The sequence below is a fragment of the Camelus dromedarius genome, chromosome 33 (assembly GCF_036321535.1).
Source record: "Camelus dromedarius isolate mCamDro1 chromosome 33, mCamDro1.pat, whole genome shotgun sequence".
Lineage (NCBI taxonomy): Eukaryota > Metazoa > Chordata > Mammalia > Artiodactyla > Camelidae > Camelus > Camelus dromedarius.
This window is the reverse complement of record NC_087468.1, coordinates 4,518,365-4,536,050: the sequence shown is the minus strand read 5'-3', so window position 1 is coordinate 4,536,050 and position 17,686 is coordinate 4,518,365.

Below are 17,686 nucleotides of genomic sequence, written 5' to 3'. Positions count from 1 at the left end.
CCTTGATAGTCAATTTCAGTGTTTGACACAATTTTCTTTAAATGAAATAAGTCAACTTCCTCTTTTGGTCCTCAGTGCATCTGGAGAACAGCGTGAGAGTGTCCTCCTTATAATAACCCTTCATGTACTTGAAGAGCTAAGTGACTCCTTTACCATCTCCTCTCCAGAATAAACCATCTCAATTCCTTAAACTTGCCTCAAAGGACCTATTTTCTCTCCCTTCGATCATAATTGTTGGTTCTTCCCAGGGCATGCTACATACAGCTTTTTGACATCCTCTTTAAAGTGAGCAAAGTAAAACTGGGCATGATACTGTACTAAGAGCCTGAACAAAGCCAAACGTAACAGAGGAATTGCTTCCTGCCTCTTATATATCATATTCCTTTTAATATTATGGCATATATTTGCCATTATTTTGTGTGGGAAGGAGAAGTGTGTACACACACACAAATAACAGTGCCACATTCTTGATTCTCATCCAATTTGTGGTTAAACACTTAATACAAAACCCTGCATATAGTATGTCCGGACCCTAATAGCATTTAGTCTCCTTCTGACTACTATTTTACACCTACTATGTACCAGACACATATTAATCTTCACAAAAGTCATGCAAGACTGGTATTACTACCCTCATTTTACTAATACATAGTGGTCAAAACACAAAGTAACATAGAGCCAGGGTTTGAATCAAGGACTGCATGAATATAAAGCCCACTCATTCATTCTAAAAACATTTGTCTGTCAACTGGAAGCCAAGCATTGTGCTGGGTACTAAGGATAAAAATCCCAACCTCAGGGAACTCACAGTCTTGCAGCAAAGCCAGGCACATAAACAGACAAGTATGTAACACAGAAGTCATGGCTAATCACATGCAGGTAAATATTAGTCAACCAGCTCCAGCATGTCAGGGGTAGGGAAGAGAGTGTTGTCTGTAACATTTGTCAGTTTCTGTAGTGCAAATGCTCCTCTGTGGCCATTTTCAAGCTATTCATGTCACTTTACTCAACTGAGTTGTGGAGGACACCACTATACGTAGCAAGAGCACAGAGAACAGAAATACACAGTAAAATAATTAGTAAGTGAAGCATTTTGCTTATATAAATCTTTGTTTTTAATATAATTTGAGTTTACATGTAATTTTTATTCATGAATGTATTCAACAACACGCTCACAAAAATTCCTCAAAATTTCACAGTTGACTCTCCCAGTCTGGCTCTAGCTTACTACCATTATGACCTTCCAGTACTATGCTTTTTTTTTTCCTCCAGTTTTATTGAGAAATAACTGACATACATCACTGGACAAGTTTAAGTCATACAGCATGATGGTTTAATTTACATATATTGCACAGTCTTTTGTTACTAATTACACTGAATCCTAAGCCACTTAGCCCCTCTGGATCTCAGGTTGTTTGCCTGTTGAATTAAACAGTCTCTAAGATCCCTGGCAGTATAATTATTCTATAATTTATAGCAAAATCGCTTGTCTGGCTTATTTCAGTAACTTATACATCTATTTCTGTGTGTCTTCCTAAATGCTTTGCAATAATGCTCAGTACAGAATTATTTGAAATAATGAGCATAATCCCACTTTTCTCATTAAGAGTAACACACCCGAATTGGCCTCTGAACAAAGCTAATATTTAATCTATTGACTCGACCTCCAGTTGACATGAGTGGTACAATATATTATGTTAAAAGAGCTCTGCCCTGGAAGTCAGATCACTGATCTTGGGCCACGCCTCTGTCATCCACTATTATAATACCTGTCATGCCTAAATGATTAAGTAAAGTAATAAAAATAGACTTATTTTAAAACTTAACATGCTACACAATTGCTGAGAACTTTTCAGATTATTCTGAATGAATATGAATCACATTTCAAGGCAACTTTGAGGTAGTTTTTACTGTCATAAATTGAGCCTTGATGGTGCCTCTTAAAGCTTAAAAATTTTAGAACCCTTCTACCAACATATTAAAATATCCATCAACAAAACATGGGTTAATATCTGAATGTAATGAAATGTATGCAAATAAAACAAAGCCAGCATCTCTTGATAATCAGTACTAGACAAGAGCTATACAATAAAAATTACATACCGCTGATCTAGACCAGGAGTTGGTAAACTGTGGCCCCCAGGTCAAATCCAGCTCATAGCCTGTATTTATAAATAAACTTTTGTTGAAATATAGTCATAGTCACTTGCTTAAGTATTATTAATGACTGCTTTTGCACTATGATAGCAGAGACAGTCTGACTTGCAAAACCTAAAATATTTTCTATTTGACTCTTTAAGGAAAAGTTGGCCAATTTTTGATCTAAACCAATGTGTCCCAATACTCTTCAGTCAGTGACACTTAGAAGTTGTCCAGGACTCATAAGAAAGAAGGATAACATCTTTTCATAAATCTGTCTATCTACCAACCCGAACACCTATCAGTTTATATATCCCTTTCTCAGTACTGTCTAATGTAAAAATTATGATTTTATCTTTGCTCCTAACATGACAATTTTGCACCAGTTTTGATCAATGTGGTGAAAATCTGAGAAGGGAAAATGAGAAAACCGAAGACCTTAAAATACAAAAGAAGTACTAGGACTTTTGGTTTCATGTAGAGAGCTCAAAAGTCATCACATCTGTCCTTATAGTAAGAAAGAAGCTGGACAAACTGAAAATCAATGACTTTTCTTGGACACAACAGAGAATTAAGTTTGCGTAGCAAATTGCTACCCTGAAATCTGGAGAGACAGGTGAATCCAGAGTCATAACCAATATCTGCTTACTTGAAACAAAAGACACTAGAGTCAGTAAATAGAAATATTTAAATGGTAATTTTGGTGAACTGCTGGAGGCTGAGTGTGGTCTAGTTTGAGAGTGAGAAACTCCGAGGGGAGAGGGCCTTTGGACATACTTTCATGGGCTTTACCTTTAGGAACCTACAAGATCCTCCTGGTAAAGAGTCAAGAAAAATCCCCTCACGGCTCTGGCCATGGGGAGGGAGAAAGTAACCACTGTAAAATACACCCAAGCATTATTCATAAAAAGGCATACTCTCCAAGAAAAAAGCCTAGTTAGAGTCTTCTATCACATGGGAGAAGGGCAGTTCCAAACTCCAGCCCCTTCTAGCCATCCTGTCTCACTTAAGTGGGAAAAGACAAGAAATATCTGTGAAGGTCACAGCCTAGGGACACATATGCACTGAAAGGCTATGATTTAATCATTAGCGTGTAGACTGTTCCCCCTCCTCCATGCTTCACCACACACCATAAGGCTCCAGTATAATAGCAGCAGATTACATGTGAGAGAGCTGCAAGACACAAACTGCAACTAAGGAAGAGCTCTCTGTGATGGTCAAAAACACAAGGGAGGAAAGAGAAAACAAGCACGCTAGAGGGGTCTGATGCCTCTAACATCTAAAGCTTCAGCAAACATTAAACATAAACCAATTCCTGTTCAAATTAATGGCACACTTCACACTAAAGACCTATCTATTTGAATGCATATTGCTTGATACATCATGTCTAGTTTTCAACAAGAAAATAAGCATTAGAACCACATTCAAATATGAGACAGATTTTAGAATGATCAGACCAGGAATTTAAAATAACTGTGATTAATATTTCAGTGACTCTAATGGAAAAGGCAGACAACATGAAACAGCAGGTGGGCAACAGACACAAAGAGACGGACACTTTAAGGAATAATAAAAGGAAACACAAGACATCAAAAATATACTATAACAGAAATAAAGAACATCATTGAGGCTCATCAGTAGACTGGACACAACCTAGAAAAGAATCACTGAGCTTAAAGATAAGACAATGCAAACTTCCAAAACTGAAATGCAAAGAGAAAAAAGAAAAAAGAAAACAAAACATCGAAGGATTATGGGACAATTCTGAATGGTGTGTCATACATGGAACCGGAATACCAGAAGGAGATGAGAGAATGGAACTTAAGAAATACTTGAAGTAATAATAGCCAAGAAACTGACAAAATTAAGACACCAAACCACAGATCCAAGAATCTCAGAGAGTATCAAGTAGGATAAATACCGGAACATCTACACTTAGGAACGTCATGTACTTAGAATTTGGACTGCACAAAACAAAACACAAAGAGAAAATCTGGAGCAAAGGCAAGGGGTGGAAGCCAAAAGGAGGGAAGGAATATCCTATGTAAGAGGAACAAGGGTTAAGAATTATAGATAATGTCTCATCAGAAACCATGCAATTAAGAGAATAATGGAGTGAAATATTTAAAGTGTTGAAAGGAAGAAAAGGGCCAATCTAAAATTCTATATGTAAAATTATCTTTCATGAATAAGAAGAAATAAGACTTTCTCAGATAAACAAAAACTGAGAAAATTCATAGCTAGAAGACCTGCCCTAGAAGAAATGTTAAAAGAGATTCTTCAAGGAGAAGGAAATGATAAAGTTCAGAAACTCAGTTCTACATAAAGAAAGGAAGCATATCAGAGAAGGAACCAGTAAAGATAAAATAAAATCATTTTTCTTATTCTTAATTAACCTAAATATAATTATTTCATAAAAGTAACAATGTACTGAGTGATTATAGCATACAAATAAGTGAAATAATTGACAGTGGTGCCATCAGGGGCAGGAGGAATGAACTGAGAACATTCTTTCATTAAATATTTTAAGATCTACACAGGAAGTAATACAGTATCATATGAAGGTGAACTTAGATTAGTTTAAAATGTGTATTGAAAACTCTAGAGCAATTACTTAAAAAATGTTTTAAGTATAATTTACAGGCTAAAACCATGGGAAAGAGAAAGGGGCTGGGAAGCACAAAGAACAGAAAACAAAGAAACCAACTATATCAATAATCACTTTAAATGTGAATGGTCTAAATGTACCAACTAAAAGACATTGTCAGAATGAATGAAAAACCAAGACTCAACTATATGTTTTCTACAGGTAACACCTTTTATATATAAAGACATGGGTTGAACATCAAGGGATAGAGAAATATCATGCTAACACTAATGAAAAGAAAGCTACAGTAGCCATATTCCAGACAAAGCAGACTTCAGAATAAGGGAAATCATGAGATATCAAGATTAGCATAATGATAAAGGGGTTAATTCTCTAAGAAGACATAACAATCCTTTGTGTCTACACACTTAACAACAGAGTATCAAAATATGTGGTGCTAAAATTGATAGAACTGTAAGGAATTCAAAATCCACAGGTCCACCAGTATAGATGGAGATTTCAACAGCTTTTTCATTAATTGATACATCAAGCAAGCAGAAAATCAGTAAGCTGACCTGGCTAACAGTAACAATCAGCTTCATCTAACTGACATTTATAAAACAGTCCCTCCAACAGCACGAAAATTTACACTCTTCTCAAGCTAATACAAAACATTCGCTATGATAGACTACATTCTGGGCCATAAAACATATGTTAACAAATTTATAAGAATAGAAATCATATCAAGCTTATTCTTAGATTACAATGGGATTAAACTAGAAATCAATAATAGAAAGACAGTTGGAAAAGCTCAAAATATTTGGAGATTAAACAACATACTTCTAAATAACACATGGATCAAAAAAGAAGTCTCAAGAAAAGTTTAAAATATCTTAAGCAAATAAAAATACAATCTATCAAAACTTGAGGATACAGCAAAAACAGAGCTTAGAGAAAAATGTATAACATCGAACAAATACATTAGAAGAGAAGAAACATCACTAATCTAAATTTCTGCTTTAGGAAACTGAGGAAGAAGAGCAATTGAAACTTGGTGCAAGCAGAAGAAAAAGTAATTAGAGCAGAGATCAATGAAATTGAAAAGAGGAAAACAACAGAGAAAATTAGCAAAACCAAAAGCTGGCAAAGCTCTAGCCGGGTTAACCAAAAAAAGAGAGAGAGACAAGAGACAGGGAGAGGGAGAGAGATCGGGACGGTCAAAGACAGAGACAAGAGTCAGAGTCAGAGACAGAGAGAGAGAGAGAAAGAGAAGGTACAAATTAATAACAGGTCATGACTACTGATTCCATAGACAATAAAAGGATAGGAAAGGAATAATATGAACAACTCTACAGCCAAAAATTTGAGAACACAGATGAATCAATTCTTTGAAACACACACAAACTACCAAAACTCATACAAGCAGCCACCAACTCCCAGGGCCTCGACTCCCCAGCTCCAGCACACCGAAGCCAGACCTCTAAGTGCTCACCTCTTTGGGAGACTGTAACTTAAGTGCCCTCAAAGCATCAGTCAATCCAGACCTCTTGACTCCTTCCAGAAAACTGTCAGAAAGTATAACTCCCTCAGAAATGCAACACATGTTGGCAACGACTGAAGTCTGAGAAGAATCTACTGGAAACCGCTAGACATGATTGTCTCTTGGCAGTCCGGTGGCCGTCTACACCCATCACCGTGTCTCATGTCTCTGATACCCTCTTCATCACCGATCTGTCCACCATTTGTCCTTCTCCTATGTCTTCACCCCCATACTGCCCTGTGCTTCCTCTTCCTAATTTATTCTCCAACTGCTTCTCTTCTTCCTAAATCTTTTTGCCATGACTTGTGGAAATCAGACTTCAAGTTTAATAAGTCCTTCTATATCCTCAAATTCTTCATTAAAAGCTGCCTCTATTTTCTATGCCTTAATTTCACTTTCCCCCCTGTAATTCCAAGATGATACCTCTTCTGCCTATAAGCCCCAAGACTTTTAATAAATTTTACATAATATTATGTAGTACTTTATTTTCATCTATTTAACTTATCACCATATCTAATAAGCATGAGTCAGTAAATCAAATGGATACCATTTTCAAAGGAATAACTGATAGCAGTCTTGAAGGAACAAACAGTGTGACAACAGAACCATAGTATAAGGTATTTCACAAATTTAGTTCTTAAATTTAACAGATACACTACACAGAATTAACCTTCCCCCAAAATGAGAGGTTCCCTATTTCCAAAATGCAGATATTTCCCCCCGATTTGTACAATAATCTTCTTTAGTTTTTAATTACATACAGAAATGAATTAAATCATAAAGCTATATAATAACCATAATAACATATACTTTGCTGTGTAAGTGCAATCTGTAAGAAGGAAGACTAATGCAAGCGAGGTCTGTAAGTACAATCAGTTATAAGTTGGCAAACATCCAACCAAAAAATTCATAGTGAAAGACAGCAGAGAGTCTCAGGCAGTGTGACTTTGAGACGTGCTCTCTCCCCAGCTGTCAGACAGGCAAATACCCTTTTGTTGGTGGTTAACAGGGTAGCTCATGTGTGGGGGACGCTGGCACAAAACAGTAGCCATGTTCTACCTCACAAATGGCTACACTTCACTGAGTTTATGCTCAGGGCAGTGTTTGCAAACCACTTAGATTCCAGGACAGAAGGAGCTACAAAAATGAAACACCCAAGTCCTCCTCTGAGGTTGGTTATTAGCCTCTGTCAGCCACAGGCTACAGGGCACTGAGCACTGTGCACTGTGTGTTCACTCGTAACCGCGATGAAAAATAGCCTACAACATCTTTCAGAAAGAAGACTCCTAGAAAATTTTAAGTTAATTTAAAATCTGGGAATTTAACTGGGACATACTTCAATTCTTAGAACTAGTTCTTGACAAAATACCTCATTAATTCTTTCTTGGGGGTCAATTCAATTTTGTTTTAACCAACGCTATTCAATACACTATCACTAAAATTTAATGCTACTGGCAGGAAAAAAAGTGAAGGGGGTAAAATAATCAGTTTTATTTGACTCTAAGTTAATTCCAAGCCTACTAATAGGTTTCTTTCTACATGATAAGAAATGCTTTAAAAAAAGAGATCTATAGCTTAATAGCCCAGATACATATAATTCTTTCTATACACATTACATAAGTTAGAGAACCTAAATTAAAATCCTAAATAATACATTATATTGATGTCTTCAAAACAGCTTGTCAAAACACTTCTGAAAGATTTCTGTCCTGTAGCATGTGCACGAAAATCCAAAATATTCACGAGAGAGGCAATATACAGCATCCACACCACCCATGATGCCAGTCCCTCATGGGTCCCCCAACAAATCTTTGAACCTCATTATCTGCAATGTCAATGAGGCGAAGCACTATTCCTCTGGTTACTCTAGAGGTCTGTGGAGGAAAAGGCTTATTCCCATCATCCTGTCTCTCTTATGGACCGTCACCCCCTGATGTCGCTGTGGTCAGGCCAAAACTGATTAAATCTCTTCAACCCAGAGCAGATATTTCCAGAAATGGCAGCCAAAAATTAAATGATGATGTCAGACCTGCGATATGAGACTAAATTATAATTTGTATTTGCTACAAAAGTCAATTATTTGAACCTTACTTTACACATTTGATATGACTTATTAGATGTTCATGCCTTAACTTCCACTGGGAAAATACGTTGTGTGACTTTTTAAATTCAATATATTTCAAATACTCATTTTAAAAAGGTTAAATACTTTTATTTTCATGCAAAATCTTTAAGCTCTATGAGGTTACATTTCTTGAGTTATAAAATTAAAGGTATTTGCCATACACTGTAAATAATATATTAAGCAAATACTTATTTTATGCCTACCATGTAATAATCTACTCTTCTAAGTGTTGGAGAAACCACAGTGAACACAACAGATGACATCATGTCTTTTTTGAATTTACATTTTAGTGAATGAAGTTAGTAAAACACAAAACAGAGGAGGCCTAACCATAATAAACAACATAAAAAAAAAAAAGACATAGAAAAGGAGATGAGAATTTTAGTGGAGGGAGCTTTAAATTCAACCGGTCTCATAACGGCTTTGCTGAGCAAAGATGCAGGTTGAGCTCAGAAGTGCTCTCTAACACAGCGCACGGTATCTGGGGAACATAATGTCCTAGGTGGGGAAAGCAGCAAGCCCGTTGTCCCCGAAACAAGAGTAGGCTGGCATGCTGAGAACCTGCAAGGTGGTGAGCAAAGCTGAGCAAACAAGGAGAGTAATGGCAGATGATGACAGAGAAGGTAACATGGAGACCATATTATGGGGGGGTCCTACTGATAAATGTAAGCACTTTGATTTTACTTTTAATAAAATAAGATGTTATTGAAAAATTTGAAGCAAAAGCATAACATGATGTGAACGTTTAAGTGTTGTTGAAGTAAATAATACACCATACAATTCACCCATTTAAAACGCACAATTTAATGATTTTTAAATTATTATAGGGTTGCACAACCATCAGCACAATCTAATTTTATAGAATTTTTGTTTTCAGAAAAAGAAAACATTCGCAGTCACTCATTGCCCCTTTCTCTGCTTTCCTCTCTCCAAGTCCTTAGCAACCATCAACCCTCTGTTTCTATGGATTTGCTTTTTTCACTTAGCGTAGCTCTCTCAAGTTCTGTCCAGGTTGTTGCATGTATCAGTTTTGTCCCTTTTTACTGCTGAATGTTACTCAGAATATTATTCAGCATTGTTGTATGTACATGACACATTTTTTTAATCCACTCACCAGTTGATGGGCATTTAGGTTGTTTTCATTTTTTGGTTACTGTGAAAAAGGCTCTTATGAATATTTATGTACAGTATTTTTAGACACATATTTTTAGTTATCTTGGATATACACCTAGTAGTGGAATTCACACATCATGTGGTAACCCTGTTTAACATCTTGAAGATCTGTTACACTGTTTTCCGAAGTGGCTTCACCATTTTACATTCCCAATAACAGGGCATAAAAGCTCTGATTTCTCCAAATCTTTGTCAGCGCTTCATAGTACGTTTTGTCCACATCCTAGTGAAGTGAAGTCTCATTGTAATTTGATTGAATTTTCCTATGACTAATGACGTTGAACAGTTTTTCTTGTGTTACTGGCCATTTGAATATCTTCTTTGAAGAACTGTATACTCAAATGCTTTGTACCTTCTTAAATTGAGTTAATTGTCTTTTTGTTTATGAGTTGTGTGGATTCTTTATATATTCTGGACACAAGTCTCTTATCTGAAAAATGATACTCAAATATATTCTCTAATTCTACAGGTTGTCTTTTCACTTACTTACAGTATTTTCAACAAAGTAAAAATTTAAAGTTGGATACAGTAAAATGTTCATTTGTCACTTGTATTTTTGATATGATTATCTAAGATTTTGTGACTACTGCAAGCCAGTAAATATTTATGCCCATATTTTCTTCTAATAGTTTCATGGGGTTTATCTATTATATGTGAGTTTATGATTCATTTTGAGATACTTTTTTATGCATAGTGTGAGATAGAGATCAAACATCATTCTTTTCCATGTGTACATTGACTTGTCTCAGCACCATTGTTGCAAAGACTGCACTTTCCCCAAATAAATTGTCTTGAGATTCTTGTTAAAATTATTAGCCATAAATGTAAGAGTTTATTTATAGACTCTCAATTATATTCTTAAATATGTATATTATGTTTATGTCAGTACAGCAGTGTCTTGATTATTGGAGCTTTGTTGTAAGTTTTGAAATCAAGATACGTGCCTTCCAAATCCCAGTGGGTCATAGTGTATAATCCTTTTTATATGTTGATATATCAGTTTGCTAGTATTTCACTGAGAAATTTTGTGTCTGTATGCATAAAAAATCTTAGACTCCAGCTTTTTTTTTTCTGAGACATTATTGTCTGTTTTTAGTATTAGAGAATTTCTGACTCCATAGAGTGAGTTGGGAAATATTCCCTATCTTTTTTTTTTGGATGATTTGGTAAAAGATTGGTATTATTCTTTGAAAGTCTGGTAGAATTCAACAGTAAAGCCTTCTAAATCTGGATTTTTCTTTGTGAGAAACTTTTAATTATGAATTTAATTTCTTTACTTGCTATAGATCTATCTATATTTTCTAGTTCTTTTTAAATAATTTTCCTTAATTCATTTCTTTATAGAATTTGTCCATTTTAACTATTATCTTGTTTTTTGCATACATACTGTTGTCAACAGCATTCGCTAACGATCTTTATAATTTCTGTAAAGTTCGTACCTATGCCCCTATCTTCAGCTTAATTTTAAGAATTTCACCTCATTTCTCTCTCTTGTTTCCCTTGGTCAACTGAACTAAAGATCTGCTAATATTCTTTATCAATATTTATTTCCACTTTATGCATTAGTATTACTTTCTTTCTGCTTTCTTTGGGCTTAGTTTCCTCTTTTTCTTGTTTTTTTTTTTTTTTAAGTAAGAGTGTTATTGATTTGACATCTTTCTTCTTTTTGAATACAGATATTTACAGCTAAAAATATGCCTCTGAATGCTGCTTTAGCTTCATCCAATATGATTTCATATGTTTTATTTTTATTTACTTCAAAGTATTTTCTTATTTCCTTTGTGATTTCTTTTTTGGCACATTGGTTATTTAATAGTGTGTCTTTTAATTTCTTCATATTTATGAATTTATGAAATAACACATGTTTTAAAGAATTTCTATTTGTAATTGCATTATGGTCAAGGGACATATTTTATACTTCAATTCTTTAAAAATTATTGTTAGTTTTTTTATAGCCTAGCATACAACCTGTCTTGGAGAGGCTCCTTGTGTGCTTGGTAAGAATATACATTCTGCTGCTGTTGAGTAGAGTGTTTGATAGACTCCTGTGAAGTCTAGCTATTTTATGGTGCTGCTCAAGTGTTTTGTTGATCTTCTACCTAGTTGTTTCTTTCCATTAATGAAAGAGAAATATTAAAATCTTTGTTATTGTTAAGTTATCTATTATTCCCTTCAATTACACCCATTTTTCCTTCATGGATTCTGGAGTTCTTCTTATAGATATATGTAGATTTACAAATGTTGTATCTTCTTGGCAGATTGATCCTTTTACCATTTAGAGATATGCCTCTTTATCTTTAGTAACTTTTTGTTTTAAAATCTGTTTTATTTCGATATTTACCTGGCCACTCTAGCTCTCCTTTATAATTACTGGTTGTATGGCATATCATTTTCCATTATTTTACTTTCAACCTATTAGTATTTTTAATGTAAAATATGTCTCTTATAGATAGCATAATGTTGGATTTCTTTTTTTAATGGGAGGAGGGCCAGTTATCCAATCTATTTTTGTCTTCAGTTGAGTTGTTTAATCCATCAACATTTAATATTGCTGATAAGGTTGGATTTACATCTAACACTTTTTGTTTGTTTGTTTTCTACATGTTTCATGGCATTTCTGTTGCTCTATTTCTCTTCTATTGCCTTCTTTTTATTAAGTGGATATTCTCTAGTATAACGTTCAATTTTTTCCATAATTTATTAAAATTTATTTTTTAAGTTTTCTTTATTCTTAGTGGGTGTTGTATGGCTTACAATATATATCTTAACTAATCAGAGTCAACCTCAAATTTATACTGAATTAATTCTTGTAAAAATAAGAAGTTTAATTCCATAGATCTCCAGTCCCTTTCCCCTCTTTTTGGTACTATTATTTTATATATATTATATTAAATATTAAAAATAGAATTATATTTATATACAATAAATATACTATATATAATACATATATTAGCTCAATGACTCTTGAATAGCACAGGTTTGAATTGCATGGGTCCATTAATACATTTTTTTTTCAAAAAGTATACTGGAAACTTTTTTACAGATTTGCAACAGTTTGAGAAAATTCACAGATGAACCACAATGGCCTAGAAATATTTAAAATATTGTTTAATTTAGATGTCATGAGTGTATAAAATACATGTAGATATTAGTATATATTAACATAGGCATCAGGTAAGTGATATATAATATAAAATTAATTATGTGTTAATTTTCTTCTTATATCTTTGTCTCCAAAGAATTAGATTATCATATAGTATGTCTTTCTTATAATTGGAGAAGCTGTGAGTCTATTATCACAGGTAAATGTTTATTTTAAAATGTATTTTTAATAGTGTATTACAAATATAAGTGTAATTCTGTATGCCATAAAAAAGTTTATAATTCTTTCATTAGTCTATAGGCAAGCTACGTGAAGAAATCCAATTGACTACACTAAGCAACTATAAAGCAACCATATTGCTGTTTCTTCATTATCGATGCATAAACTTCATATACCTGTAAGTATTTATGAACTTCCTCTACACATTATCTTTTCATTTTTCATGTCTAGTGTTAGTAATATGTATACTATTTATAGTGCTTTATATCATATAAGGCAACATTGACTCGAGTACTGACAAAGACTCATCTTGTAAACAGACATAAACATACAGTATTGATAAACACAGTACAGTGCTATAAATGTATTTTCTCCTCCTTATGATTTTCTTACTACATTCTTTTCTCAAGCTTACTTTATTGCATAAATACAATACAAAATACACAACTTACAAAATACGTGTTAATCAACTATGTATGTTATCAGTAAGACTTCCGGTGAACAGTAGGCTTTTCATAGTTAAGTTATTGGGATCCAAATTTATAGATGGATTTTCAACTGCTTGGGGGCTTGGCACAGTTAACTGCTGCATTTTTCAAGGGCCAATTATATATACAAAATTTATAAAATTTAAACCCAATAATGCATTGTTAAAATTATTAATTTATATACTTGCTATAGATTGAATGATTTTATCCACCCCCCCCCCCAAATTCACGTGTTGAAATCTTAATCCTCAATGTGATGATATTTGGATATGAGGCATTTTGGAGGTAATTAGATTTTGAGGATGGAGTCCTCGTGATTGAATTAATATAAGAGACACAAAAGAGCTTGCTTACTTTTTCTCTGTTTTCTGCCATGTGAAGATACAATGAGATTTCCATCTGCAAGCCAGGAAGCAGGCTCTCACTAGACACCAGATATACTAGCATTTTAATTTTGGACTTCTTTGTCCCCTGAAATATGAGAAATAAATATTTGGCTTTTAAGTAACTCAGTCTATAGCAATTTGTTACAATAGTCCAAACCAACTAAAATAATAATCATGTATCATTTTTATTATATAAGTTACAAGAGTACAATATAATCATTCATAATTCTTATAGGTCACACTGCATTTATAGTTATTGTAATATATTGGCTATATTTCCTGTGTTGTACAGTATATTTTTGTAACTTATTTTATACCTAATCATTTGTACCTTTTAGTTCTCTGCCCCTGTATTTCCCCCTCCCACCTTCCTTCTCCCCACTGATAACCACTCGTTTGTTCTCTATATCTGTAAGTATGCTTCTTTTTTTGGTATATTCACTAGTTTGTTGTATTTTTTAGATTCTACACGTAGGTGTTGTAATACAATAATTCTCTTTCTTTATCTGACTTATTTCATTTAGCATAATGCCCTCCAAGTTTTTCCACATTGCTGCAAATGATAAAAATGTCATTCTTTTTATGGCTGAGTAGTATTCCATTGTAATGTGTGTGTGTGTGTGTGTGTGTGTATACACACACAGAGAGACACACACATATATATTATTGTGATATACATATATGTAAAGATACATACATCTTCTTTATCCATTTATTTGTTGATAGGCACTTAGGTGGCTTCCATATCATGGTAAATGTAAATAATACTGCTATGAACATTGGGTAAATGTACTTTTTCATATTATGTTGGTTTGTTTATTTTTGATATATATCCAAGAGTGGAATTGCTGGCTCATATGATAATTCTATTTTTGGTTTTCTTGAGAACCCTCCATACTGTTTTCCACAGTGGCTGCAACAATTTTGATTCTCACCAACAGCATATGAGGGTTCCCTTGTCTCTACATCCTTGCCAACATTTGTTATTTGTGTTTCTTTTTGATGATAAGCATTCTGACGAGTGTGAAGTAATACCTCATTGTGGTTTTTATTTGCATTTATGTGATGATTATTGATGTTTTAGCATATTTTCATGTGCCTCTTCACCATCTGTATGTATTCTTTGGGAAAAAATGTTTATTCAGTTTTACTGCCTATTTTTAAATTAGGTTGTACTCTTGCTTTTGATGTTGAATTATATGAGCTCTTTACATATTTTGGGTATTACACCCTTACCAGTCACATCACTTGCAGACATTGTTTCCCATTGTGTAGCTTGTCTTTTTATGTGGTTTCCTTCACTGTACAAAAACTTTTAAGAATAATTAGGTCTCATTTGTTTATTTTTACTCTTATTTCCTTTGATTTAGGAGACAGATCCAAAAAATAGTGCTGTGATTTGTGTGAAAGAGTGTTCTGCCTATGTTTTCCTTTTGAAAAGTCTTACACTTAGGTCTCTAACCCAATTTGAGTTTATTTTTGTATATGGTGTTAGAGAGTGTTCTAATTTTATTATTTAACATATAGCTGTCCAGTTTCCCTTATGTATCTTTTAATAATGCTGAGAGAATAAATGAAGCCAAGTTAGTTTTGTGGAGTTTGTTACATTAAAGTTCTTATTCCCCCATTCTGATTCTCTTCATTTATCCCTGTGGATCTATGTTAACAACTGATTTTGTTTTCTTACTCCCATCCAATTTTCCCCCACCCATCTCCTTTGTCTTGTTGTCAAATATACTATAGAATTATTAATGCAATTTTGTGTCTATCATTTTAGGCAATTCATTTTTGAAATCAGGAGAAGTGTCAGGAGAAGTAAGAAGAAGAAATACGCAATTATATGGCATTTTGTAATTACATACATGCTTAATTTTATTGGCACTCTTTCCTTTTGTGGCTTGAATTATTGTCACTTGCTTTTACTTTTTAATTTTTTCCCTATTTTTACTTTTTAACCACCTTTATTGTGGTATGGCTACTATACAGTAAACTATACATATTTCAGATGTACAATTTGATGAATGTTGATAAATATATAGCAGTGAAACTAACAATACAATCAAGACAGCTAACATTTCCATCACTCCCAAAGGGGTGCACATTTTGAATTCCCAATTTTTCCCTTCCCAACCCTTTATCCCCTGATAACCATAAGTATTTGTTTCTCTATATCTGTGACTCTGTTTCTATTTGGTAGATAAGTTCATTTGTGTTTTTTTATTTTTTGTTTTTTGTTTTGCTTTCACATATAAGCAGTATCACATGTGGTATTTTTCTTCCTCATTCTGATTTACTTCACTTAGAATGACAATCTCCAGGTCCATTCATATTGCTGCAAATGGCATTGATCACTTTTTATGTCTGAGTAGTATTCCATTGTGTGTGTGTGTGTAATATATATATAATCACATCTTCTTTATCCAGTCATCTGTTGATGGACATTGGGGTTGTTCCCGTGTTGGGGCTTTAGTAAATAGAGCTGCTGTGAACACTGGGGAGCATGTGTCTTTTCAGGTTGTATTTTCCTCCAGCTATATGTCCAAAAGTGAGATTGCTGGATTCTATAGTAAGTCTATTTTTAGTTTTTTGAGGAATCTTCACACTGTCCCCCATACTGGCTGCACCAATCTGCATTTCCATCAGCAGTGTAAGAGGGTTCCTTTTCCTCCACAGCCTCTCCAGCATTTATCATTTGTGGACTTTTTAATGATGGCCATTGTGACTGGTGTGAGGTGATATCTCATTGTAGTTTTGATTTGCATTTCTCTAGCAGTTAGTGACGCTGAGCATCTTTTCATGCTCAACCATTTGTATGGCCATCTGTGTGTCTTCTGTGGAAAGATGTCTATTTAGGTCTTCTACTCATTTTTCCATTGGGTTGCTTCTTTTTTTGATATTAAGGTGTATGACCTGTTTGCATATCTGAAAATTAGTCCCTTGTCACAAATATCTTCTCCCATTCTGTGGGTCTTTTTTCATTTTGCTGATGGTATCCTTAAATGTGCAAAAGCTTTTAAGTTTAATTAGATGCTCTTTGTTTACTTTTCCTTTTATGTCCATTCCTCTAGAATCTGATTCTAAAAACCTATTGCTGTGATTTATGTCAAGGAGTGTTCTGCCTGTTTTTCTCTAGGAAATTTTTAGTATCTGGTCTCAAATTTAAGTCTTTAATCCATTTTGAGTTTATTTTTGTACATGGTTAGGGAATGTTCTAATTTCAGTCTTTTACATGCAGCTGTCCAGCTTTCCCAGCACGACTTATTGAAGAGACTGTCTTTTCTCCATTGTATATTCTTGCCTCCTTTGTCATAGATTAATTGACCATAGGTGCGTGGGTTTATTTCTGGCCTTTCTATCCTGTTCCATTGATCTATGTGTCTGTTTTGTGCCATACCATACTGTTTTGATTACTGTAGCTTTGTAATATAGTTTGAAGTCAAAGAGCATAATTTCTCCAGCTCTGTTCTCCTTTTTCAAGACTGTTTTGGCTATTTGGAGTCATTTGTGTTTCTGGACAATTCTGAACATTTTTGCTCCAACTGTGTGAAAAATGTCATTAATAATATGATAGTGATTGCATTGAATCTATATATTGCCTTGGGTAGTATGCTTATGTTAGCAATATTGATTCTTCCAATCCAAGAACACTGTATATCTTTTCATCTTTTGATGTCATCTTCAATTTCTTTCTTCAGTGTCTTATAGTTGTCAGAACTATGCCTCCTTGGATAGGCTTATTCCTAGGTATTTCATTCTTTTTGGTGTGATGATAAATAGGATTGTTTCCTTAATTTCTTTTTCTGCTGTCTTGTTAGTGTATAAAAATGCAACTGATTTCTGTGTATTAATTTTGTATTCTGCAACTTTACCAAATTCATTGATGAGCTCTAGTAGTTTTCTGGTTGCTTCTTTAAGGTCTTCCATGC